The following is a 26,687-nucleotide window of genomic DNA, read 5'->3' as shown; positions in this document are numbered from 1 at the left end:
AACTTAAGAATTATATATTTCTTATAAGGATAATAGTGTTAGTTTATTGTAGAATAGGGAAAATTTGGGTTAGTCAGATCAGGAAGGATCACTGTAGCCTATGGAAACAGGAGAAGTGTTGCCTTGCAAAACCAGGGAGTTTTTATTTTGAGAGGAATTAAAATCCTTTAGAGTTAGAAATCCTTTTATATCCTTATATTCTCAATAAATAGTTTATTTTTTATAACAAGAGTCTCCTTAGTATCCTTGTGCCTGACCCTGAAGAGAAACTCACTTATAAGCTTCACTTCACTTATATAAACTGAAAATACTTTGTAAGCACAGCAAGCAGAGTATCTATTTTATATCCATAATCAATTCATTGAGTCATTATTTTTACATATTTTAGGTAGGAAACATTAAAGAAACTACTATTTCTCTACTTGGATGCTCACTTCTATGTTTATTTATGTTTCTACCCACCATTCCATATGACATTTTATGGGAAAATGCAGCTCAGATTTACAAATGCACCAGTAAGTATTATTATGATTATTTTTGTTTAGTAAAAATGTCATATTAAAATTAATTATATCAGTTGGGATGATTAAAGAACTCATTGATGGTACTCCTGAATGGCAATAGTAAGTAGTAGACCATATGCCTTTTGAAATTAAGGTTATTCCTCTTTAAGTGTAGGGTTTCAAATATAATGAATCATGAAGGCATTAAAGATGTATTCAAAAGCTGACTCTAATGGGCAAAGTGCTAATGGACCAGACGTATGAATATATTTCTAATATTTCACATGATTCATTTCTGAATCCTTAAATTGGTTGTGTCTTAAATTTTTTGGAACTTAGAAATCAAGCCTTTACTATGATCTGCAGTCTGAAACCTAGCAGACCAGTTCTATATGTCCTTTGTAATATCAAAGACTTACATATGCATAAGCTGGTGCAAATGTGTTGGAAAGGAGAGAATTTCACTTGTGCTTCTTACTTGAGTACCTGGCTATACTATCCTGGACATCTGTTACATTTGCTTGTCATTTCTATGTTCACACTTCTGATGTGCCGACTATTTTTGACTGACATCCTGCAGCTCCCATTTCTACAAACCTCAATAAAATCAGTTCGGCTCAGTCTCTCTCTCTCTCTCTCTCTCTCTCTCTCTCTCTCTCTCTCTCTCTCTCTCATATATATATATATATATATATATATATATATATATATATTTATATATATATATATATATATATATGAAGAGGAAGAGCTGACTTTCTGATATGCTGAGACCACACTAAAATTTTGTCCCCATGTTCCTTCTCTGTTCCTTTTATGTCTGATTTTCTCTAGTCTAATCTTAGCCCTTTGCTTTCCAGGTTCCAGCTTTCCTCCATAGGTGATTCAAACCCACAAGAGAAATATTTGTATGAGCTGGATCTCTACATTAAGGAGGAATCTGAGGGGAACTTAAAGCCACATGACTGCCCCTTTGATTTACCCTTATCTTCCAGGATGGGATCGTTTGGCATAAGTTAAGACCAAGTCAAGAAAAAGAGTTTTGGAGGAAAGTCTATCATACCTCATTTGCATGCTGCATATATATATATATATATATATATATATATATGTGTGTGTGTGTGTGTGTGTGTGTGTGTGTTGAACCTATTTAAAGGTATTAATTGCATGCAAATAGTAAATGTTTGTTGAATTCAATAGAATTAGGTTTAATAATAGTGGTGGAAGAGAATTTCTATTGCATAAAAGAAAAATGAAGTGAATAGCAACTAAATTTTCCCTTCAAAGTTTTATATTCTCCACTAAAGAAGACAGAAATCTGGCCTTCATTAATCTGTCCATTGCTTCAAGTGGATGGTGATGGGCCAAATTGACGATTACACTGATATGTTTTGTTTAAAGGCACAAAGAAGTGGAAAGCAAGAAGAAAGTCAATTTAAAGATAAATCAACAACATCTTATACCTACATATGGATATATATATATATATATATATATTTAGGTGTCATATTAAAATTATTTCTATTTTGATTGAATGTAGACTTAATATCAATATATCTTGCACATACTATGTTGTATTGGATTCTTTAAAATTCATATTTTATAACATTACTTTTAATTTATATTTCATAATTTGAACCAACTGTATTCACGTGGCATCCAGATGACACTACTACACTGATAATAAGAGCAGTATATAATCAAAAATAAGCATGACAATTTAAAAAAATGAACAACTGAAATATAGCTTGGAAATTCAGAGGCCAACTTTCTAACATTTTAATTTTTTAGTTCAGGGAATTGAAGCTTAGTGAAATTAATTTTTCCCCAAAACCCACACTTGAAGAAATGAGATTAGAATTTAAATCTTGTAACTTATTTTTACATAATGATATAATTCTAACAATGATTTTCTGACATTTTGCAATCCATGGTTTTTCTGTCCTACTCCTATTCTTCCTCTACAAGAAGGCAAGTAATACGATATACACTAAATATATGTTATCATGGAATACATATTTCTATGTTCATCATAATGTGAAACAAGATCCATATTGCTTAGCTTAGAGGAAAAAAGTAATGAAGGAAATAAAGTGATGAATGATATATTTCAATATGCATTTAGATGCTGTCAATTCCTTCTGTGGTGCTGGATGGTCTTTTTCATCATGAATTTCTTGGAGTTATTTTTGATCCTCCCCTTTCCTTGGTGATAATAGCTGTCATTAACAGTTGATCACCATATAGTGTTATTTCTGTGTAAAATGCTCTCCTGGTTCTGCTCACTTCACTTCTTATAACTACATATAAATCTTTTCAGGTTTTTGTGATCATCTTGTTTCTCATTTCTTATGGCACAATAGGATAACAAAAGCATATACCATAATTTGTTCCATCATCTCCCAATTGATGGATGTACCTTCCTTTTCCATGTCTTTGCCACCATAATAATTGTGTTATAAATATTTTTGCATCAATAGGTCTTTTTCTCCTATCTTTGAATTATTTTGGGGGGGGATACAGATCTAGTAGTGGTATTTCTTTGTTATAGGACATGCACATTTTTATGACTTTTGGTCTTAGTTCCAGATTACATTCCAGAAAGGGTATATTAGTTTTACATTTCCACCAATAGTGTATTGATGTCCCAATTTTTCTATATCTTTTCCAACATTTATCATTTTAATCATGTTAACCAGTTTTATTGGCATGATGTGATACTGCTGCCTTCTAACTCTTCAACCAGTGTTCTTTCCACCATGCTTTCCTATTATCAGTATTGCTATTATATGACTCTGGAACTTGATAGACACAATATAGCATTTCCAGTATATAGTATTTTGGTTAATCATAGTTAGGCAAATATGATGTAAGACCTTATCCAGTGCATCTTCTAACAATACATTGTGAAGAAAACATACATCAAATATATTTTAATCAGGTCAGTAGAGCAAATTAAACAAGAGGCAATCAAGTAGTTATGTATCTATGTATGTATGTGTATATATGCATGTATATATATAAATTAAATAATTATATATAATAACCCAGTGAATGCTAATATTAATAAATATATATTTAAAATATTATATGGAGTGATCAATAGAGCCTTGAGCCTGAATTCTGGAAGATGTTAGTTCAAAACATGTTTTATACATGTAGTAGCTATGTGATCCTGGGCATGTCAATGAGTCTCAGTTTTGCCACTGATAAAGTTGGGATAATAACCTATCTCCCAGGGTGATTGGGATGATCAGATAAAATAATAATTGTAAAGCAATTAGTGTACCATCTAACAAGTAGTGAACACTATCTAAATGTTAAATATATTAATTATTATCAAATTATTATTATTATTTACAAAATTCTGGGGAACACCGTCTCAAAAAGAAAAGGAAAAACTCTCTCTGGGTTCTATCACAGATGGACCTGCATTTCCAACACCTGATTATTTCTCACTATTTTTAAAAAACCCTTACCTTCTATCTTAGAGTCAATACTATGTATTGACTCCAAGGTAAAAGAGTATTAAGGGCTAGGCAATGAGGGTTAAGTAACTTCCCCAGGGTCACACAGCTGGGAAGTGTCTGAGGTCAGATTTGAACCTAGGACCTCCCATTTCTAGGCCTGACTCTCAATCCACTGAGACACCCAGATGTCCCCCTCACCATTTTTTATACTGTTGTTGTTCTCTACCTCCACAGATATTGCTTGCTGTTTCTCTGGAAAGCTTCACCTGCCATTTGAAGGAATTAGCATCTGCCAATAAACTTCATCAGAAAATGGTTCTTATATGTCTTTCATAAGACTAGCTTAGTTATCCAACCATGGGTTCCAGTGACAATCAATTCTTCTTAAATATTTTTTAAACTAGGCTCACAACTACATCCAGTTATAGAAATACTGTTAAAAGATCCTTATAAGGAAATATAAAACATTTTCCCCTTTATCATTAACTATCCCCCAAACAAGAAAAATATGGAAATCCAACCTCTCAGAAAAAGATAAATCCATTATTTTCAGCTCACATAAAATTTTTGAATTTAATGACAAACCAAAATAAATATTTTGATAAGCCTTAAATAGAATATCAAATAAGATTATCATATTAGCATAGTACCTGGCACATAGTAGGAGCTTAATAATATTTCTTCTTCTTAAATATGTGCCTAGTCATTCTTTAATGAAATCAAAACAGATTTAGAAGCATATTGACTTGGGTTCTTGCCACCAATGGCATATACTTGTATTTCATCCAAATACATTAAAACTGGCACTTTGGGGAATTCTTTCATTATAAAGCAGACATTTGGGGCCAAAAAAATGTCTTTTCCATTCTCTCCTATCCAATCCCTAATCCATTCTACAAATATTCTGTTACTTTCTTACTATATTACATCTGTATAAAATATAAATGTAAAAATATATGATGTCTTTTCTCTGGTGCAAATAACAATATAAAACAGATAAATATGATGTAATTTGGATGTGATGAATGGATAAGAAGAAAATAAACATAATGATATCAGATAACAAAAACATTTTGCATGTTAGAATAGCAGTTTTTTAGATAAAACTTCTTGGAAGACCTTATGAAGAAGGTAGTTTGTGGTTATAAAGATTGACAAGAAGACTGGATAACATAGTGCATGAGAAACAATACAAAGTCAGAACAACAAAGGATTGTAAATGAAATTCAGTCTGACTACTACATGGAAGACATGAGGTGATTGGGCTGAGCAAAATATTTAAAAAGTGACTTATATTCATGTTGTGGAGGTTTTTTTAAATGAGAATAAAATGCTTTCCATTAATTTAGCAGACAGAACTCTTCATTGGAGGTCTTTTTGGGTATGTGATGAAATGATCATCCCTAAGCAAGAAAGAGGCCAGAGTGGCCATGGTATAATAATATAGATCGAAAGAGAGTCATAGAGAAAGAAGACAAATTAACCTTCTAAGAAACTTCTGCAAAAATCTAGAATTAGGTGAAGGGTGAAAGGAATCAAAGTCATTAATGATGTAATGAGAATTAATTCCAAAGGGTAAAATTATAGGATGCTTTAACTTGTACAATATATTTGGTGTGCTATATTTTTGAAAGTGATGACCAAGTACATTGGTTATTAGTGTTACCAATGAGTTGATAACAAAAGGGAAATTTTTATCTGGTTAATTTGTGCCTATGATTGGGCTTCTTATAGAGTAAATGTCCAATAAGCATAGGCTGATTTTATAAAGTAATAACTTAAAAATTATCCCAAAGATTTTTCTTTCTTATCTTTGCAGATGATTTATATAAGGGTCAGACTACCCATTGCATAATGACAAAAAAGGAGAAAAAATATGAGATTCCTGCCTAGTGGTTTAGCTAAATCCTTGATGATTTCCATCTTTTAATCCAACCCTGAGTCAACCTGATGCCAACTCTCTGCAATGATGCCAAATGGCATTTTTTGTCATGTAGTCCAGTTACTGAAACATCCATCTGGAAAGAAAGCTAAACTTGGGCAGTATACTGGCAGTCCTGGCTTCTTTTATAATAATCTTTTAAAATTATACATATTAAAATATAAACTTTCCCAGTGTTGTTAAATATTTAATCAAGTTTCCAATAGCTACATTAACTCTATTAATCCTGGCTAAGGGTATGACATCTATACAAGATAGGTGAAGACCACCTCTGTAAAAGGACAGGCTATTAATATAATCCCTAGTACATTCAAGAAACTGTTCCAGAATGACCAGAGAGCTTGAGTGAATGAATTATATTGAGGACCACATTTGGATAGACAGCTGAATAGATATACGTGTCTGCCCAGAAATGTTGGCAAATTATAGATGGAAACTGACAGACAATCTGTAACTGTTCTTGACACATAAGTGCTTAATAAATACTTGTTGATTGACTGTTGATTAACAGATCTCTAAAAATGAAGTATCTTAGAACAGAAAATTAAATTATCTGTGTAATATTATATCTTTTAAAGTTGTTTAACCAATATCTATTTTCTAAGCCTGTCATAGCATTGAAGTATCAATTCGTCAGATACATTTTTAGGTATATTGTCTAATTATAGCATGCTTTTAAATAAAAAAAGTGATGATACATGTCAATACTTTTGCAACATCATCATTAGTTTTCCCTACACCAATTCAACTCAGCATACTCATTGCCTTTATAGATGTTCTACATGTGTTGCTCTAGAAGGGAAAAAATACATCTGCTGCCCAGATTTCTAAAGATGATTTTTTTATTTAGTTAGGTTGATCCTTGGATAAGAAACAAAGTTTATCTCTGTGCCTGAATTTCAAGCCTTTCCAACTGGAAAGAATGTGCCAAAGCTTTTACTCCACTGGCATAAATTTCTAGAGCCTAAAGTCCCCTATGATCTATCGTGTGACTTTAATGCAGAAAGGAAAGGTAAAGGTTTTGATTTAATCCATAGTGATTATCCAATCGATGAATTAACCAAGTCGTTAGTTTCACCTCTTTCTTGTCCTTTGGGGAATATACCTTCCATGCTTAATATTAATTGAATTTGAAGATGGTGAAGAAAAAATTGACAAAATGCTAGAATCTGAGAGAGGCAAATCTGAGGTAAAATGTTTTATGGAGAATTGGAAGGGGTTAATATTTACATATACACAAATATAACATGTATGTGTATATATGCATATATATTTTTCCTTATTCACATCTACAAAAGTTATAAAAATTGTCTGTGGTAGTCCTTGATAATTATGATTACTTCTGCACATGTGGTAACTCAGAGGATGTAAAAAAATTTGCATTTCAATAATATGTGAAAAAATCTTAGTGGTTCCTTTTCTCTCTCCATACATCACTCTACAAAATAGTGGTAGGGTTGAAGAGGGGGTGCATAATAGAGCATCAAAAAAGTACAAAAATCTAAGAATATTTTAAAATATCAAGAAACATAAATTGAGAAAGCAGATTTTAAAAATCTACTTAATGAAAGTAAAAAAGGTAAAATTTAAAGAAAAATGTATTTTAATGGTGAATATATGTATATACACATATATCTGGGTATACATATATAATTTGTATTCATTGATGTATCTATTCCTTCCACTATTAAAAAAGACTGCTTCTCCCTTGGTTTATCTTGCTTAAAAACAACAGTATAACTGTCTTTTCTATTTTTTCTTTCTCTTTTATGGTAGATAACATAATCTTTGAAATGTACATATCAATGTTTGAAAAAGATTATGAGTTGTAGAGAATAAAAGGCATATAGTAGAAAGAGCAGAGTCTACTAGTAACAAAATGTGTTTGTGCATCAAAAAAAGAAACCTTGGGGAAAAAAAATAACAAGCGAAAGTCTAGACCATTTTATTGAGACATGTCCTAAAGGTTGTTTGGATAGTGAAGTGCCAAATATAGTATGTACATACATGAGTTCTAACTGTTAGATCTCACAGAGTCATTATAAAATTCATTATAAGTTAAAAGACTAATTCTTAAATCATTCTGACAAGATTTGTGATTTAGCATTTTTGTATAGAAAACACATCTCTTCCACTCTGAATTCATATTATAAAATGGGTATTTTTTTTTTATATAGCCCTGCTTTTGGATAGGGATATGATATGTATCAAAACAATATGTTTTATATATGTTTTACCACTGGAGTGATGAAGCAAGGGCTGAACTAGTCAAATGATATAAGGAAAGAGAGCATAACTCCTTCCACAATAGGCCAGGCAGCTTGTGGATCAATCCAATCCAGAGTACCATCATGATTCTATAGCCATGTTGGTGAAGCCCTGGCATGGGCGACAAGGTAACATGAGGAGGGCTGCTCCATTCCCCCTCTTTACTATTTCTGAGGACATTTTTGCATGCTCCATCCCTCTGTCCAGTCATCCAAATGTGAGCACTTCCTTCCTTTGCTGTCTAGGATAATGCGGCAGGTTCACAGCTTGAAGTTGTACTTTGGGCATGTAATCTTGAAAACATTTGTCAATACTGCTCTAGAGCATAGGAGTCCATTGTGAGGAAGAAAATAGATTCAGTGTTTGAAACCAATCCACAATTCCCTTAATATTAGAATTTATTCCACAAGCATTAAATTAGACCTTCCCTTAACTAGAACCATTTGTTCTATATAACACTAAATAAAACTAAAGTTTAACAGTAGATAAGAATTTCAGATAAAGCACTCACTTATTTGCTCTCATACATCTTATACTTTTTTTAATAGTGATCCACACTATTCCATGGTACATTTGTTAGAGAATTCCAAAGCAAACTTCTGTTGGACACTTGAAAGGGAAGATGCAACAACAGATATCAAAAAAGCCTTCTTGGAGAAAGTATCAATTTAAATTACTATTGGACATTAAAGAATGAATAAGAATTTAACTCATCTTGAAAAAGGGAAGAAGAGAATATCAAGCATCAGAATGGTAGTGGTAGTCTCTCCGTGATCGAGAATGACTATCGTCTTTGTGCAGTTTCATCTATGGTGTACCCTCATGTGGCTTTGGAGTCCAAAGGCTGAGGTGCAAATTTTGTGGCACATGGGGCATGGGACTCCAGTTGTTATGGGAGGTGTGGTTGTTGTCTGGTGTCGGCGTTCACACACAGAGGCAAGATGTCGACGTCGCTCATCTTCAAAGGTGGTGGCGACATGGTTAATATGGTTCGCCAGCTGCTTCTGTCAGAGGCTGCGAGTTCTAGTTGCTTTGGTGTAAAATGCCAGCCCACTTCAAGTTGGACTTTAGCTGATCCTTGAATCTTTTCTTTGGTCGGCCTTGTTTCCTGAGTCCAGCTGACAGTTGACCATAGAATACCTGTCTTGGTATTCGCTGTGGGTCCATGCGGATGACATGTCCAGACCATTGTAGCTGAGTTTTGAGGACCATGACTTCGATGCTGGGGGAGTTGGCTCTGTCGAGGACTTCCTGATTGGTGATTTGGTCCTGCCATTGGATCCTCATGATTGACCGGAGGGAGCGTTGGTGCAATTGCTCCAGCTGTTTCATGTGCTTCTGGTACAGTGTCCATGTTTCACAACAGTATGGGAGCGAGCTGAGGACCACTGCATTATACACTTTGAGCTTCGTCGCAGTGCTTACACCTCTGTGTTGGAGGACTTTGCAGCCTCCCAAGTGCCTGGCTGGCCTTTTGGATCCTGGCATTAATCTCGTGGTCTAGGGACCTGTCGTTGGTGATGGTGCTGCCCAGGTACTTGAAAGTGTTGACATTAGAAAGCTTAGGGCTGTCGATTTTAATGCACAGCTGGTTAGTTGGCCTCCCTGATGCAGGTTGGAATAGCACCTCTGTTTTGCTGAGGCTGATAGTCAGGCCAAACAGTTTTGTTGCGGTGGAGAATCTGTCTACAATGGTTTGGAGATGATTTTCTTGATGGGCCATGAGAGTACAGTCACCTGCAAAGAGAGCTTCCAGGATGAGTCTCTCTGTTGTCTTTGTTTTTGCAGTCAGGGGGCAAAGGTCAAATAGTGAGCCATCCAGTTGGTATTTGATGTAGAAGCCCAGATCTAGATCCATCACAGCATGTCATAATACTTGGGTGAAAAATAGGTGGTGGTTGAATAGCACCAGAGCAAGGACGTAGCCTTGTTTCACGCCATTGGAGATGTTGAAGCGATCGGAAGTCTCTCCACCAGATAGGACTTCCCCTGTCATGTCGACATGAAAGAGCTGGATCAATTTGACAAATTTTGCTGGGCAACCGAGCTTGCTGAGGATCACCCACAATGTTTCCCTGTTCACTGTGTTGAACACCTTTGTCAGGTCTATGAAGACAATGTAGAGACTCAGGTTCTGCTCAAGGCATTTTTCCTGCATTTGCTTCACCGTGAAGACCATGTCGATGGTGCTGCAATCTGATCAGAAGCCACATTGTGATTCAGGCAGGTTCTGCTCTGAAACAGATGACAGGAGTCTGTTGAGTATAACACGGGCGAGGATCTTTCCTGCAGTGCAGAGTAGTGAAATGTCTCTGTAGTTGTCACAGGCTGCTCGTGAGCCTTTGTTCTTGTATAGGGCTATGATGGAGGCATCTCTGAGTTCTGGGGGCATGTCTTCCTCTTCCCATATGCTGGTTAGCACTATATGGAATGCCTGGAGCACATTTCCATTTAAGGTCTTGTACACCTCGGTTGGGATCCCGTCTTTACTGGGTGCCTTGCCTGCACTCATTTGTTCAATGGCTTTTTAGACTTCCTCTATTGAAGGAGGGATGTCAAGTTGTTCAATGGAGCGGTTTTGGGGGATCTGGTCAAGGGCTCTTTGGTCGACTGAAGAGGGTCAGTTGAGAAGCTGACTGAAGTGTTCTTTCCACCTGTTGCTGATGCCTTTTTTATCTTTTATGAGAGTGTCACCGTCAGAGGATAGCAAGGGAGTGGTGGTGGGTTTTAATGGCCCATAGACAGTCTTGAGGGCACTGTAAAATTTTTTGTAGTTTTTCATATCAGGAAACCACTGGATTTCTTCTGCCTTTTTTTCCCACCATCAGTCTTGCATCTTCCTGATCTCACGCTGCGCCGTGGCTAGGAGAGACTTGAATCTGTCCTTTTTAGTAGCAGAGTTTGGGTTATTTTGCCACTCCATAAAGGCTTTGTTCCTCTTGCTCAATAGGTCTTCAATAGCAGTATTGTTCTCGTGGAACCAGTCCTGGTGGTTGCGTTGTTTGGGGCCTAGAACTGCCTTTGATGTTTCCTTCATTGTGTCTCTGAACTGGTTCCATTTCTCAGTTGAGCTTCCAGTGAGTGGTCCCTTGGCAGACAACTTGTCGTCCAGGCAGGACTGGAATGTTTGCAAATAAGAGGGACCTGTAAGACAACTCATGTTGTAAAATGCACGAACTGTCTGGGTGCGTTTTGGATGGTGAGGTGGAATGCGCATTTGAAGAGTTGCTCTAACCAATCGGTGGTCTGTCCAGCATTCAGCTCCTCTCATGGCTCTGGTGATCTGTACATCCTGGATGTCTAGCCAGCGTACAATGATGTAGTCAATGAGATGCCACTGTTTTGATCGTGGGTGCATCCATGTTGTTTTATATTTGTTCGCCATTCTGAACACAGTGTCCGTGATGGTGAGTTCGAACTCTGAGCATTTGCTGAGTAGCAGTAGGCCGTTGTTGTTCATTTTACCCACGCCGTGTTTGCCGAGCCCTCCTTTCCATCTTTCATGGTCCTGGCCAATGCAGGCGTTGAAGTCTCCCAGTAGTATCAGCTTGTCATTGGTGGGCACTGAGTGCAGGATGGTACTCAGGTCAGAGTAGAACTGCTCGATGGTCTCCTTTGTGCTGGTCAGTGTTGGGGCATATGTGCTGATGGCATATCGGTCTTTGCTGAGAGGCAAAAGGATCTTCATGAGCCTCTCGCTGATGCCCACAGACAAGTCTGGCAGCTGTTTGAGCAAACTGGTCTTGATGGCCAGGCCAACACTGTGGATTCTGTCTTCATTTGAGGCTCTACCTTTCCAGAAGATGGGGTATCCAGTGGTGGGTTCGCTGAGTGATCCCTCTTCTGGTAAGCATGTTTCGCTTAAGGCTGTGATGTCGATGTTATATCATGCCAGTTCTTTACCGATTAGAGCTATTCTTCTCTCAGGTCTTGGGGTGTTCTCTCTATCAAGTAATGTCCTGATGTGGATGGCCGTGTTGTCCTTTGTGCTCCAACACGCCCTAAGCACTCCACAGTGCTTCACTAAGTCGCCCTCTCAGCCATTGAACCTTCTTATTGGTTTCTTCCATCTGTTCAATCGAAGCAGTCTTCACATGCTGGGTGAGCAAAGCCCTGGTTCACCATGGGTCGATGACCCGATGGCTACCCTCACAAGGTTTGGCCGGCCTGGCGAAGCCATTGCCCGGGGTGTGGCCACTGCCACATGCTAGCAGCTACTGGGAGGCACAAGTGAGAGCTGGGTGTCAGGTGGGGGTCAGAGGCCGGAGAGCTGCCCTAGGAGGGCACGACAAGGCCTCCATACCAGAGATACTACCCCTCCCTGAGCACCCCATACACCCCCAAGCATCAGAATAAAAGTGAACAAAAAGAGGGGAAAGAAGAAATAGTTTGACTGAAGTAGCAATATTTCTGTGGTAGAGATCTGTAAGTCATTTGCTTTATATTATCAAATAGATATTATGAATTAAAGGGAAAAAAGCTAAATGTCATAAGGTGGAAAATAATTGTAAAATACAGATTCTATTCAGTATAACAAATGTATGTAAATATTTCTTGGTGTTAAGAACACTTAAGATAGATTTTAAATAGTTTCCAGATGGGGCATAATTCAAAATGCTTTGAATGAACATCTATTTTCAACATTTTAAAAGAAAATGTTATCAAGATTATAAAATGAAAATCTTTGGAGATAAATATTTTAAAAGCTCATAGGTACTTATGAGGAATAAATTCATACATATTATTTATGCACACCTAAAACTCTACCATGTCAAATAAAATTGAGCAAGCTATTTAAGGATATTTATAGATACTGTACAGATGGCATTCATATTCACTTTAAGGTCATTTTCCTCTGTGGAATAACATTGTATCTGGAATAACTAAATGCCTTTGAAAAGACATCTATCTTCTTTCCTTATAAATTCTGTGCATTTTCCATCATTTAGACTTCTATCTGGTCAAACAGTATTATTTTCTTGCTCTTTTTAGATATATTTCCATATGTTTATATTTAGCACATTATACTTTACTCCTCTTTATAGGGTTCTACGATATACTCATATTGTTTCTTTTGTTGTTACTAATACACAACATGCCATCCCTATTTCCTTGGCATTTCACAATTGATCAAGATGATTGGAATGCATTCCACTTAACCATTGCCTCTTGGAATTCAGTTTCCTTCAAAGATTAACTTAAATTCTATCTCCTACATAACATTCAGGAGGAAACATTCAGTTTCCTCCATCAGTACTTGTGCTTTTTCCCCCATGAACTTATAATACATTGTAGTTATTACTTTGTTTATTAATTTATTTATATTGATTCAATTCTTTGCCTTTTTATGTACTTATATGTTTAAAGAGGACCAGCCAATAAATCAATAAGCATTAATGAAGTGCTTGCTGTAATTAGGGCATGGTTCTAGACTCTGTAAAAAAATATAAAAAACATTATTATTCCTTGCCCTCATGAACTTACCTTCTGATATGTGAGACATAATGCACATAAATCAGTGCATACAAGATAAATACCCATATATACATATGTGTATTGTAATGATTAAAATTTAGGGGAGACTGAGGCAGGTAGAAATTAGTTTCTCTCTGCAAGGAGTATTATAATTTTTAGAGGTTTATTAAGGATTAAGGATTAAAGAAAATACAGGATAAGTAAACATGCCTAGGCCAGAGGCCTAGGTAAGACCTCACCTACATTATGGAAAGAGCCATGTCTGCTCCAAAACGGAAGTCCAAAAAGAGACCCAAAAACCTTTGCCACTAGGTTAAATACCTTCTCGATCTTGGCCCACCTGAGAATTTCCCTGAGATTACAAAGCATTTTGGGGAAGTGGAGCAAAGGCTTATGGGGATTGTAGTCCTGTATTCAAGTCTATTTTTTACAGTATACATATACATAGACAGATATACAGACATATATGTAAATACACATACACACATCTATATGTCCGTATATACGTATATATGTATGTAAACTAGATGGAAGGCAACCTTCAATGAGAAAGCACTATGGCACTTGAATTCAGAAGACCATTTAATACAACCTTATATTAAAATGGAGAAGAAAAGTTTGGCCAGACAAATGAAGGGATCCATAGTCATATGCATAAGTAATGAGCAAAAAAGACAGAATTTGAACCTGTGTCTTCTAATTTGAGATATATGGTTTCTGAACTCTTCAGATTATAAATTCATCAAGGATAGAAATTGTCTTTTTTTAGTGTTTGAATTCCTGGCATGTCACACAGTGCCTAGCATATAGTAGGCGTTTAATGAATGTTATTGAGTGACTGATTAACTCTTTCCTAGAATTATCTCTCTCACATTCTAATCTTATAACCTGATTTCTAATAAGCTTTAAATAGAATGGAATTTCCTTCATCTGCTCTTTCACAACCTTTGCTGTTTGACTTTGGCAATGCCATTCTTATTTCCCATCACAATCTCCTATTCTCTTCATGCTAACATCCTCACCTCTCTCACCTTTCAATCTATGTTATTTAATTTATATATATATATATTTTTTTCTGAACATGCTCCTCAGCTTCAGTGACTACCTTTCTTTTTGCTGTTAGGTTTATTCAGTGCATTCCATGCATAATCAGCCTTTACTCATTTTCTCCCTTACCTAGCTGCTAACATATTACTTTATGGAAACTGCTTTCATTAAAGTTTATATTTGACAAACCTAATGGTATTTTTGATCATCTCATACTTGCTGAACCTTTTGCTTTTTATATATGTGATATGTGATACTGTCCTATTATAATTTCCATTTGTTCCCTCTACCCCCATTGATAAAGGTTGACAAAGGATCTTTATTAATATGGCTACTTCTCATCTTTTGTTTTTGCAAAGGCATCTCTTTAGATTCCTATCTCTTTTTTATTTAACTACTTCACTATCTCAATGGTCTGCTAGATAGTTCATGGTATAAGATTGCTGCACATTAAATATGGAAGACCTGAGATAAAATTTTATCTCAACACTTACTACCTGTGTGATCCTGATGAAGTCATTTATCCTCTCAGTGTCAGTATCTTCATTTATAAAATGAGATTAATATTATAATTGCAGTCATCTTATTTCACTCATAATTTATATAATGATCACATTATATTAGATAGAGGAGTTTGAAAATCTTGAAAATGTATAAAAAGGCTTGTTTAAATTATTAATCATATTACTTCTTAGGGTAATAGTTGAAATATCCTAATGGTTAGACTAATGAGAGATTTGATGAGTTATTATTGTAGCTTACAGAATCAACTTTAGGTCTAGAAAGTTTAATTAGTACCTTCATAATTGAATGTGACTAGTATATACTCTAAGTTCTCCACTAACATATTCTTCACCTGAACATGAAAGTGTCCTTGGAATTTTGGAAGCTAATGTAGTAGAACTCAAATTCTCCAGTTTTACCAAATTAGGGGAAAAGTTTTTGAATATACAACTTGGTATTATAATGTCTAATGTGTAAGAGTAGTCCAACATAATGAGGAAGGCATCATAAAATGAAGTTCTGTATATTATAATTCCTATGTTTCTTCAGTGATGAGCTAAAACACTATCTTTAACATGAGACTTTAACATGAGAGCCAACCTTCTTCTTGAAGTCAACTTCCTTCTTGATGTCCAACTCCTTCTTGAAGTCAATTTCCCTAGCCTCCAAAATTCAGGATCTTTTATAGTGGCTCCTGGTCTCTTCCCCTCTTCACAATGGCCAATCACAGCTTCCAAATTGCCCAGTTCTTCCCAGGGGGGCAGAGTTGGTGGGAATCACTTCTCACCTTCTGGAAAGGTGAATATTTATCAAAAAAGAGTTCACAGTTTCCTGATTGACTGATAATCTGAGGGTATGAATTCACTAAGTGTTTTTTGAGTTATTCCACATAGTGCTAAATAGGGTGTTCAAGCTTTTGTTGATTGCATTCAAAATTAGACAAAGGAGAGTTAATCCTGTGTCCACAATCTGGTGAGGTATTAAGTAGCAGTACTTAAGTTATTATTAAACAAGTGTTAACTCAAAACAGAGAAAGGGAATAAAGGATTCTCTTTCACAAGTGTAAACTTGAATAGATGAAGAAAACAAAGAATTCCCTTTTACAACATCTACTTGTGGTCTTTCCAAATTATTCTGTAAGCTACTTGAAGGCAAGAATTCTTCTCAATTTTGTTTTTCTATCCCTAGTACTTGTATATAATAATCACTCTATAAAGATTTATTGGTTGAATAAACAGGTCTTAAATAATTCTGAACACACTATTTCAAAAAGATAGCATACCAAGTTAGAGATGTTGATTTTTGAATAAATGAAAGAGTTCCCACTAAATTCAATTTCAATTTTGGATCTTTGAGCATATTCATTTTTTACTGTTTTTAATTATTCTCAACCAGAAATGAATTGCCCTAGGTGGTTTGATTTGAAATGAAGAAGAAATACACACACACACACACATATATATATATATATATATATATATATATATATATATTCTAACTTTGTTTTTGAGCCACAAGCTTGAAAACCCTACTCCAATCAAATAGAAAATATTGTTAGATACATGGACTTATAGGTTGGCAACTTCTTTTAAAGTAATTGAGTAATAAACAGTTGAAGAGTTCATTTGGAAAACTTGTTTTTGAAAAGTATATCCTTAAACAGTAATTACTTGAAGGTAATATTCAGGATTCTTAAATTCTTAAAAAATTCATACCTATATTATTTGGAGTTGAAGTTGAACATTCTATTAAATGCTAGAGGGGACACAAACAAAATATATATTAATGATACTGTTTCTCTGGTTTCTTTAATAATAATGTTCTACAGCTTATCTCTTTTGACAATGATTGAAATCATTATTGCAAATAATGTTTTTTTGAATCACCTGGGAAATATTAAATTTTTCTTCAGACACTATTTTTCATCCCTCTCACTTTCTCTCTGTCAATGTCTATAAACATATAAACACATTTACATATCTACACATGAGTAACATATGAATGTATACATTTTAAAAGAATATTTTTACAATGTATGTTTTCTAAGCTGTTCTTTCTGGGTCCATTTTCCTCCCTATTTATCTTTTAAATCTTTAATGTCATATGTTCTTATGTCTCTATTTTAAAAGTTTTTACTTGGGTTAAATGATATTTAAAATAATAAGACTATTTCAATGTAAATGATTCCAATTCTAATCCTGTGCATTACATTTTATGCATTTAAAAAGATGCAGTTTAAAAATTCTGAGTTCAGAATAGATTTGACCAGGATGACAAAGGTTTATTTTGGAGAAATTGTTAAAACAGTTTTATTTTATTGTTAAGTACATGAATTTTCATTGTTGATTCAAGTGATCTTTTCAGGACATGATTTCTTAGATGCATTCCAGTATATTTATTTTTTTCAACTTCATATTCTTATCTTTTCTTTGATTTTTTAGCAATAGTAATTTCCAAGGTTTTCTCTAGATATGTTGGTATAATTTTCTATGATTGGCTTCTGACATTTGGAGTTTCATGTTCTCTCTCCACTCATCTTCCTGAAGAAGACAGGAAATATGATATAGGTTGTATAAGTGTTACTATACAATGCATAGTGCCATGGCCATAATGTAAAAAAAAAAATCACCTATTGACTATACTTGAGAAGAAACTCATAGAACAAATGAAGTAAATAATGTCCTGCTTCAATGTACATTCTAATTTCATCATTTCTTTCTAGAGCAGTTGATATGTCTTTTTCATCATGAGTCCCTTGGACTTATACGAGATCCTTGCATTGCTGATAATTGTTATCATTCACATTTGATCATTATATTTTATTGCTGTTACTATGTATAACATTCTCCTGGTTCTCCGCATTTCACTTCCTAACATTTCATATAAGTCTTTTCAGACTTTTTTTGTGATGATCTTGTTTGTCATTTCTTATGGTACAATAATATTCCCATATAACCAGTCTGAGATCATAATTGCTACCCTAGCTTCTTTAATCTTGCCTGAAGAATAATAGATTCTGTCCTAGCTTTTATACCTGAACTCTATATGTGTCTTCCTACTTTTAACTGCCTTTTTTGTAGACAACATAATGTGGTACTATTACTTTTAATTCACTGTGCTATCCTCTTTCTTTCTTTCTCTGGGTGAGTTAATCTCATTCATGCTCACAGTTATTAGTTTGTTTAACTCCATCTTATTTTCCTCCTATTTATTCACCTCCTCCTGTCCTTTCAGTCTTTCCCTGATCACAAATATTTTGCTTCTGATTACCATGTCCCTGAGTTCACCCTCCAATTTATCTATCCCATCCTTTTCTTATTCCCCTTCCCCTTCTTACTTCCATATAATACAAGATAGATTTCTATAGCTAGCCATGTTCATACAGGTATTTGGACTTTTTGTCAATTCTGATGAGAGTAAAGTTCAAATATTGCCTACCAACCTGCATCTTCCATTCTACTGCATTGATTCTTATACATGCGTACTTATGTGAGATAATTTACCCTCAAATTTAACTATTTTTCTCTTCTCCAAGTTTATATCTTTTTATAAACTCTTGATTATGTTTTGCTTTCATTTTGCAATATCATCTCATCTTTTTCAACTTATTCCATGCTCTCTGTCTATGTATGCTCCTATTCTCCTATTCATTATCCTAACAGTGATAGAGTTCTTAAGCATTTTCATGCCTTAAGTATCTTAAGTGATTTAAGTACCTTAGGTACTTCACGTATCATAAATATCTTAGTTATCTTATTTATCACCTTATCCAATAATTCTATGAGTTTATTCTCATTGCATCCCTTGATTGTCTTGTCTCTTTTATCTTTGATATCTTAAATATATTAATTATAGTCTAATCTTATGATGCAAGCACTTTAACCCCATTGTTCTCTTTGATTATATTAAGTATACTAAATGCCATGAAAATTTCTTATATCATAATATTTTACGTATCCTAGTAAATGCTTTCCAACATAGGAATGTGATTTGTTTACTACTGTTGAATTACTGAGATTTTTTCCTTTCTTTTTACATTTCTATGCTTTACTTGAATATAAAATTTGATCATCAAATTTTCTTTTTACCTCTGGTCATTTGTGGGGAATACCTAGAAGTCTTCTGTTTCACTAAATGCATGTTTCTTCCCCTAGAGCATTGTTAGAAACAAACAAAAAAAAAGACCTGAAGACATATTACCAGATTATAAGCATTTATTAGTAAAGAGAGAAACCAACAGGGGTAGAGAAAGAGAGATCTCAGCCCTTCTTACTTTAGGGATAGATCTGATTCTCCATTTACATGGCTCAGGCTGAGGCATGCCAGAGATGACCAAATGAGATAAGGAGAAGCTCAAAGCAAAACACCAGCCTAGAGACAGGTAGGGAAGCAAAGCAGATGACTTCATTCCCTGCCCTCACTTTTCAAACCCTGCCACACCTCTTCCTTTAGCTTGTCAATTACTTTTAAACATCATGTTATCTGACCTTCTGTGAAGACATTATACTAGGCTGTCAGGCTTTCAGATTGTCTGAAATGACACTATTAGAAGTTGTGTGTACTCTTTTCTTCAGTAAATTTTTGCTGAAAGCTGTTGAATTTTCTTATCATTCATTTACTTTTCTAATTTTTCTGATAAGCTTCTTTTTTATTCTCTTCTAGATCACTTCTAGGAGTTCATCAAGACATCTTTTCATATTTGCCTTTGAGTATTTGCACATTTCCATTCTGGCACTGCTGTCTTCCTCTGATCTTATATTTTTCATCTTTCATTTAATTGAAATAGCTTTCTGGGGTCAGGCCTTTTCTTTCTCTATTCCTCATGTGGCAGGGAGGAAGTGGTGGCCTTTTCATGATTTTGTTTATATGTTGGGTTTCAGTTCTATCTTTGGGGTAGTGGGAATACTGTGCCTGACTTCTCCAAGGTGCCATATGCAGTGGATTTAGCTACATTTCAATTCTCAACAGCCAGTTTCCACAGATTTTGAAAGCACGGGGGTTTTTCTTTCTGTTGAGGGTTTCCTTTAGAGTGTATGCACTGGGTAAATAGTCAAATTTCTCAGAGTGTGTTTGCACTGAGTCAAACTGTAATTTCCTTTTATTTCATTTCTCAGAACTGAGTATCTAATATTAGGTATTTAACTTGGATTTCATTGACAATTATTGATCTTTGGCAATACTCTTGGTCTAACATTGGTATTTTAAAATATATACATTACATTTTATTGAAACAAATGCTTGGACTTTCTCAATGTTGGTGTTCTATAACATATTTCAATGAAAAATTTCCCTATGTTTTCAATAACCAAGATTATTGTTAGTAATAATTTGGCATATAGACTCACTAATTTAGTATCATCCTGGATCATTAAATCATTTGGTGTCCTTTCTTTAAGTTCAAACCCTTGACAAATATAGAACTGATGTGTTACTTTTTCTAATCTTTTTAATTTAAGGATTTTGTCCTATTAATTTTTTTCAATTTCTTTACTTTTTAATGTTCCAAACTTCCCTTCTCTTTTTTTAGAAACTTCCCTGCTTTGGAGCTATTTGGGATTTCCTCATGCTCTTGGGATATTCCAATCCCATACAGCTTCCTCTTTACACTGGTATGTTCTTCCAAAAGAATAAATACTTTCAGGAAGTACCCATGCCAGATAATTTCAAATCTGAATCAGTCCAATACTCCCTGTTGCCTTCCCCCATTCAGTTTCTTTTTACATGTTGTTTTCACATATAAGAGTTTAGGACGCTTGAGGAAAGATTTTTATGTTATATTATTATCCCTAAGTTGTTGCATAGTTTGTGGCAAATAAGTACTTAAAATATTTTATCTGTCAATGTACTTATCTATCAGTCTATGTATGTATGTATCTATGAATTTTATGTCTAATGTTTCACTCTCAGTTTTCTTTGTATTCACATATATTCTTGAAAAAAATTATTTTAGGCATTTGCATAACCTGAGGCCTTTTCTTTAAACCACTGCTATAGGTTTCTCATTAACAAGCCACTTAGAATGAATGGTTCCACTCTCCTTTTCACATGGAGAGGGGAAGGGAAAGAGTTTTAGAAAAGTGTTGGCTAAATCTCCATTTTGTGTCATATTAAGGGGGAGTGGCAAACATGGATTTATAATTCTTGTCCACTCAGCCTTGGAACCCCTCCTTTTATTTAGTCCTAAAATGTTGGATATTCCCCACACAGATATCTAAAAATGAATGTGATAATGCCACTTCTTTGATGAGGAGCAAAAAGGAGAGGTGCTAAATCATTGTCCAGAAGTGACAGATAAATGTCACAACAGTCAAAACTGTAAGACAGGGTTTCATGATTTTTCTTTAACATTTTATGCCATAGAAACTTTTGAAATCTGTTCCATGGACTCCTTTTTCAGAATATTTAAAAATGCCTGAAAAATTATAAAATTCAGTTAGAAGTTAAAGAATATAAAGTTGATTATTTTCCCCATCCAAGTTCATATGCCCTCTTGAATTGGGGCACTTCATTAACTGAGTCTGGACACCCAGAAGTTCAATTAATGGAACCAATATTTGCTTATTAATATATTGATTAATAATAATATGTACCTAACTGGCCAGGGCACCTTTCCTAGTGAAACCCACCTTGAGGCAAAGTTACAGTTTTTATAGGTTTACATGTGTGAGAAAGGTGAAAAGATAAAATGAACTCATACAAAGCTAATGAAGGATATATGGCTTTAAGTTTAAAATAAGTGAAATAAGGCCTTAATGACTGGAGGAAACTGACCAGGGCAATCATGCCTTTTTGGACACAGACTAGATGTACCATAAATTGGGAAGATGAACCTTCCTTTGTATATCTTATCCTGCACCTGGTTTATCCCATCCGTGAGGGGACATCCCCTAGTTCCCCTGACCATCTGTTGTTATAGTCTGGGAAAGTACATTCCTTAAGCCTGCTTTTTATAAGGTAAAATATATTGTATTGATTACTACCTTTAACAATTGACTAGGAACTTTGTTTTACTCTATTTTACTCTCAGATATCTCCATGGAAAACTTAATAGTGTCCAGGGAGCCAGATTAAGAAACTCTACTCTAAAAGAAGCCTTGTTAAAGTTTTCTGGAATGGGTCCCCAACATACTGGAGATAGTACATATAGTTAAAGTATTTGCTTTTAGTTAAGGCTATACATTGTATGGGATTATTTGATACTTCATGTTTTTCTTACAATTTGTGTAATTTTATACCTTGTATATTTTTTGTGTTGTTTTGAAGGGATGCTGCACAGACTCATGCCATCACCTTACTAGTAATATCCATTTATACAATATTTAAAACCAATAGATATTAAATTTTTTGATTGATCAATGATAATTTCATGCTATATTGCACATATTCATATAAAGAATAAAAATTATACATCTATAGTTAAAATATATATTTTTTGAAACTCGATATTTGGGGCCAATTGTTATGTCTCTATTAACCCTGACTTCGGTATACCGTCATGTTGATAGGAGAGAAAAGGATATATATTTGAAATAAAATTATGAATTCCTTCTATAATATATATAAATATAAATATATATAAATATAAATATATATAAATATAAAATAATTAAAAATTTCAAAAATAGAAAAGATGAAGATCCTTTATTTTACATAAAAATAACTCATAATTTCCCAAATATTATTGATCTGAAGAATTTCAAAAAGAATTGACAAAATTAAACTTTTTATGGAGTTTCTTAATAATGGTGGTATTAATCTGCACAGAAAGACACAAAATATAAGACACTGACAGTAAAATATGAAGATATATATGTTAAATATGATGTATCTTATACATATGAACATATCATATACATACACATATATACATCATATATAGGTAGAGGGAAAGTGTATGTATCTATGTTCCTAGATACATACTTATCTATATAGATATATGAATTCTTGCTAATTGTTATGAATAATCTTTTTTTTTTTTCACTCAATAGTTCTAGTACAGTCCCTTGGTGACCAAATTCTTCCATTTGGTAACTAATGTAGCCTTTGAATATGACCATTTTCTGCTCTGGTATTTCTGATTACAGAGATATATTTTCCTGAATTAGGCATATGTGAGTATAATTTTATTCCATTATCTCTATCCTGTTTCATCATATCATCATCAAGCCTGAACAAAAGAGTCTCATCAACAGTGTGTACTGATGTATTTAGTCACAGCTGTAATTTGTATACTCATAACTATCCCATCTGTAAATTTGGACTACACTTAGACTTTAGCTGGCCTGAAATATGTTGAAGTGCCTCCAGATATGTTATTATAGGTAGAGAGTTGGAGGACAGAAGGACAGATGGCAAGGCAAAGAGAAACTTTGTATTGTCTCTGTTAAAGATTGATCTCATCAAAATATTACCTTACTATAAGAAATCATATAAAAGAAATTATATAATTATATTTTATATATTATTACATTATATATTTATATTGGCATTTATATTGGCATTTATATATTGACAATTATATAATATTGGCAATAATATTGGCAAGCAAATATTAAGTGAAAGATTTAACTGAGTAATAGAGTTCGTTGACTCCTAAACTACATTTCTGAAATGAAATATTGAAGACTCTTACCAATCACAACCAAGATTATGCCTAATGATAATAATTGATAGCACCTACTATGTGCCAAGCACTTATAAATACTACCTTACATTATCTTGACAACAACCCTATGGAGGACATGCTATAGTCATTCTCAGCTACAGTTGCAGAAACTGAGAAAGACAGAGATCAAGGGACTTGGTTAGTAAGTGACTGAGGCTCTCTTTGAATGTAAGTTTCCCTGACCCCACACTTACAGTTCTATCCACCCTAACACCTAGCTGACTGAAGAAGTTACCTTATCTACAAAAATATAATATTTTGCATTTTAATAGAATGTTTGTTTCTTTCTTTAAAATTTCACCTTTTGCCTCATTTGCTGCAATCAATCTCTTGCCTCACAGGTATTCTCTGTCTAATACAATTTTCACTTCTAAGGTGATTTTTCTAAAGTTGATGTGTGAGCAGCTAACCTGTACCCCCATGAACTTCAGGGGCTTTTTATTATGTCTAGGTTAAAACACAAAATCCTCTTTTTGGTCCATAAAGCTCTTCATAATCTTGCCTTTTCCTACTTTTCTGAACTTCTTATTGCTTAGTCTTCTCTACCAACTCTACTATACAGTTATACTGGCCACCTTGATGTTTGTCAAACATATTACTTCATCTCCTGACTTTGAGATTTTGCATTGGGGCCAGCATGCCTAAATAATATGGTGCTTTAACTTCACCTCTCAATTTTCTTTTCTTCTCAAATTTTAGATTAAATTCCACTTTCCTTGAGATTTGTTATCCTCCAGTTGCTAAGGTCCTCCCATTTCAAATTAACTTCAACTGATTTATACACATTCCTTAAATATACCTAGTTATTTACATATTGACAAAGCTAGGTGACACAATGGTTACACTGCTGCACATGGAGTCTGGAAGACAATTTCCTGATTTGAATTCTTGTCTAGATGCTTCCCAGCTTTGTGATCCTGTCTAAGTCACTTATCTATCTGCCTCAGTTTTTCATCTGTAAAATCAGCTGCAAAAGGAAATGGTAGACCATTTCAGTATCTTTGCCAAGAAAACTTCAAATGTGCCAAAAAATCAGTTGTTACTGAAATGACTGAACAACAATTTATATATACTCCTTGCAATGCTGACTTTTTGTTTATTTCTTTATTTTTGTCTTTCTTTGTAACCTAAGATTGTATAACAATACCTGGGCACATACTATGTACTTAATAAGAATGTCTTGAAGTAAAAAAAAAAAAAAACAGGCCAAACCCTTTGCATTTCTTAATTAAATGTCTCATCTAGTTCAAGAGGCTCAATATATAAATATCAATCACTATGAAAAGAGCTAGAATGCAAAGGGAGGCTGGAGGGCTGCCCTCGGGTTTCCTCAGTGATATTCTTAAACCTAGACTTTGGCTTAGGCTGCTGGTGCTGGAGGCGGGGTTGGCAGTCTCTTGGCTGTGGTGTCCAGGTGTGGATGGCACACTATGACCCAGCCCACTGCTTCTCAAACAGCCGCCAGCTGCAGGCACACTGTGCCCAAGACTGACTGCCCCACAGCCTGGGCTGGGGCTGCCGCGGCACCTCCCTGTGTGCCTACCTCCATGTGGTCTACCTGAACCTCTACATGCTGCTACTGAGGAGCAAGGAGATGAACTTAATCCTGTGCAAACAGGTATCTGCTTGTATTTAAACCCTGAGATCAGTGTTTAAACAGGCCAGACATTGGAAGAAGATACTATTTTACTGTCATTTTCCTGATTTACTTCTCACTCAGAGAAATTCTTTTCTTAAATGACTCTATAGAGCTCCCATAATACTATACTATACATAATACTCCCAATATACTACTGGCATGACGGACTGCATTGTGGTCAACAGCTGCTTTACTGTGAATGTTTTTGTTTTGTTTTTAAATACTTGCAAGTCCCTGGCGCACATCAATCCAGATGTCCTCTACCCTTCTTTGAATGTCAGCAGCTTTGACAACACAGTGCCTTCAGATCTTGAAAATTTAATTCCCAAAAGGAAGAAGTTTATGTTTCGTTCAATCAACAGATATGAAAGAAAGAAAAACTGAACTCTAGCTTTAGATGCAGTACTCCATGGGAGATTAGATCTTCAGGAATGGGAAAAGGTTCATCTAATAATGGCTGGTGGTTATGATGAATGCTTCCTGGAAAATGTAGAATACTATTTAAAAATTCAGCTAACCAATTTAACCTTAGCCGCCATGTTACATTCCTGAAGTCTTTTTCAAACACACAGACAGTCTCTCTCTTCTCCATAATTGTGCTTGTGTGCTTTCCACACCAAGCAATGAGCATTTTGGTATAGTTCCTCTGGAAACCATGTATATGCAGTGTCCTGCCATTGTAGTCAATTCAGCTGGACCTCTGAAAGCTATTGTAGATAATGTAACAGGGTTTTTTTATGTGAACCTGACCCAACACAATTTTCTAAAGCAGTGGAAAAACGTATTAGAAAACCTTCCTTAAAAACAACAATGGGGTTTGCAGAAAGATACAGAGTAAAGGGAAAATTGAATTTGTATTAGAAGCTTTTACAAATTAGCTATACCAATGCATAAGTAAATTAACAGAATTATTATACCCTTTAAAACCTTTTTCTAGGGGCAGCTAGGTGGTTGGTATAGCTGATTCAAGTGCTGGATTTGAAGACAGGCAGACAGGAGTTTGAAACCTGTCTAGCCACATACTAGTTATATGACCATAAGCAACTTGTATAACCTCTCCCTCCATTTTCTCATTTGTTAAATAGAGATAATAACACCTACCTCATAGGGTTGTTGAGGATCAAATGAAATAACACCTGTAAAGTGCTTTGCAAATATGAAAGTACATAAATGC

General features: G+C 34.7%; 1 pseudogene; it reads left to right on the top strand.

Annotated features, from left to right (window-relative positions):
* Positions 1-26,460, top strand: part of LOC100617595 (alpha-1,3/1,6-mannosyltransferase ALG2-like) — a 36,909-nt pseudogene extending 10,449 nt beyond the window's left edge.
* Positions 26,461-26,687: the final 227 nt, after the last annotated feature.

This window comes from Monodelphis domestica, chromosome 6, assembly GCF_027887165.1.
Source record: "Monodelphis domestica isolate mMonDom1 chromosome 6, mMonDom1.pri, whole genome shotgun sequence".
Classification (NCBI taxonomy): Eukaryota; Metazoa; Chordata; class Mammalia; order Didelphimorphia; family Didelphidae; genus Monodelphis; species Monodelphis domestica.
Note: the sequence above shows the minus strand (reverse complement) of the source record. Positions and strands in the feature narration are given on the sequence as shown.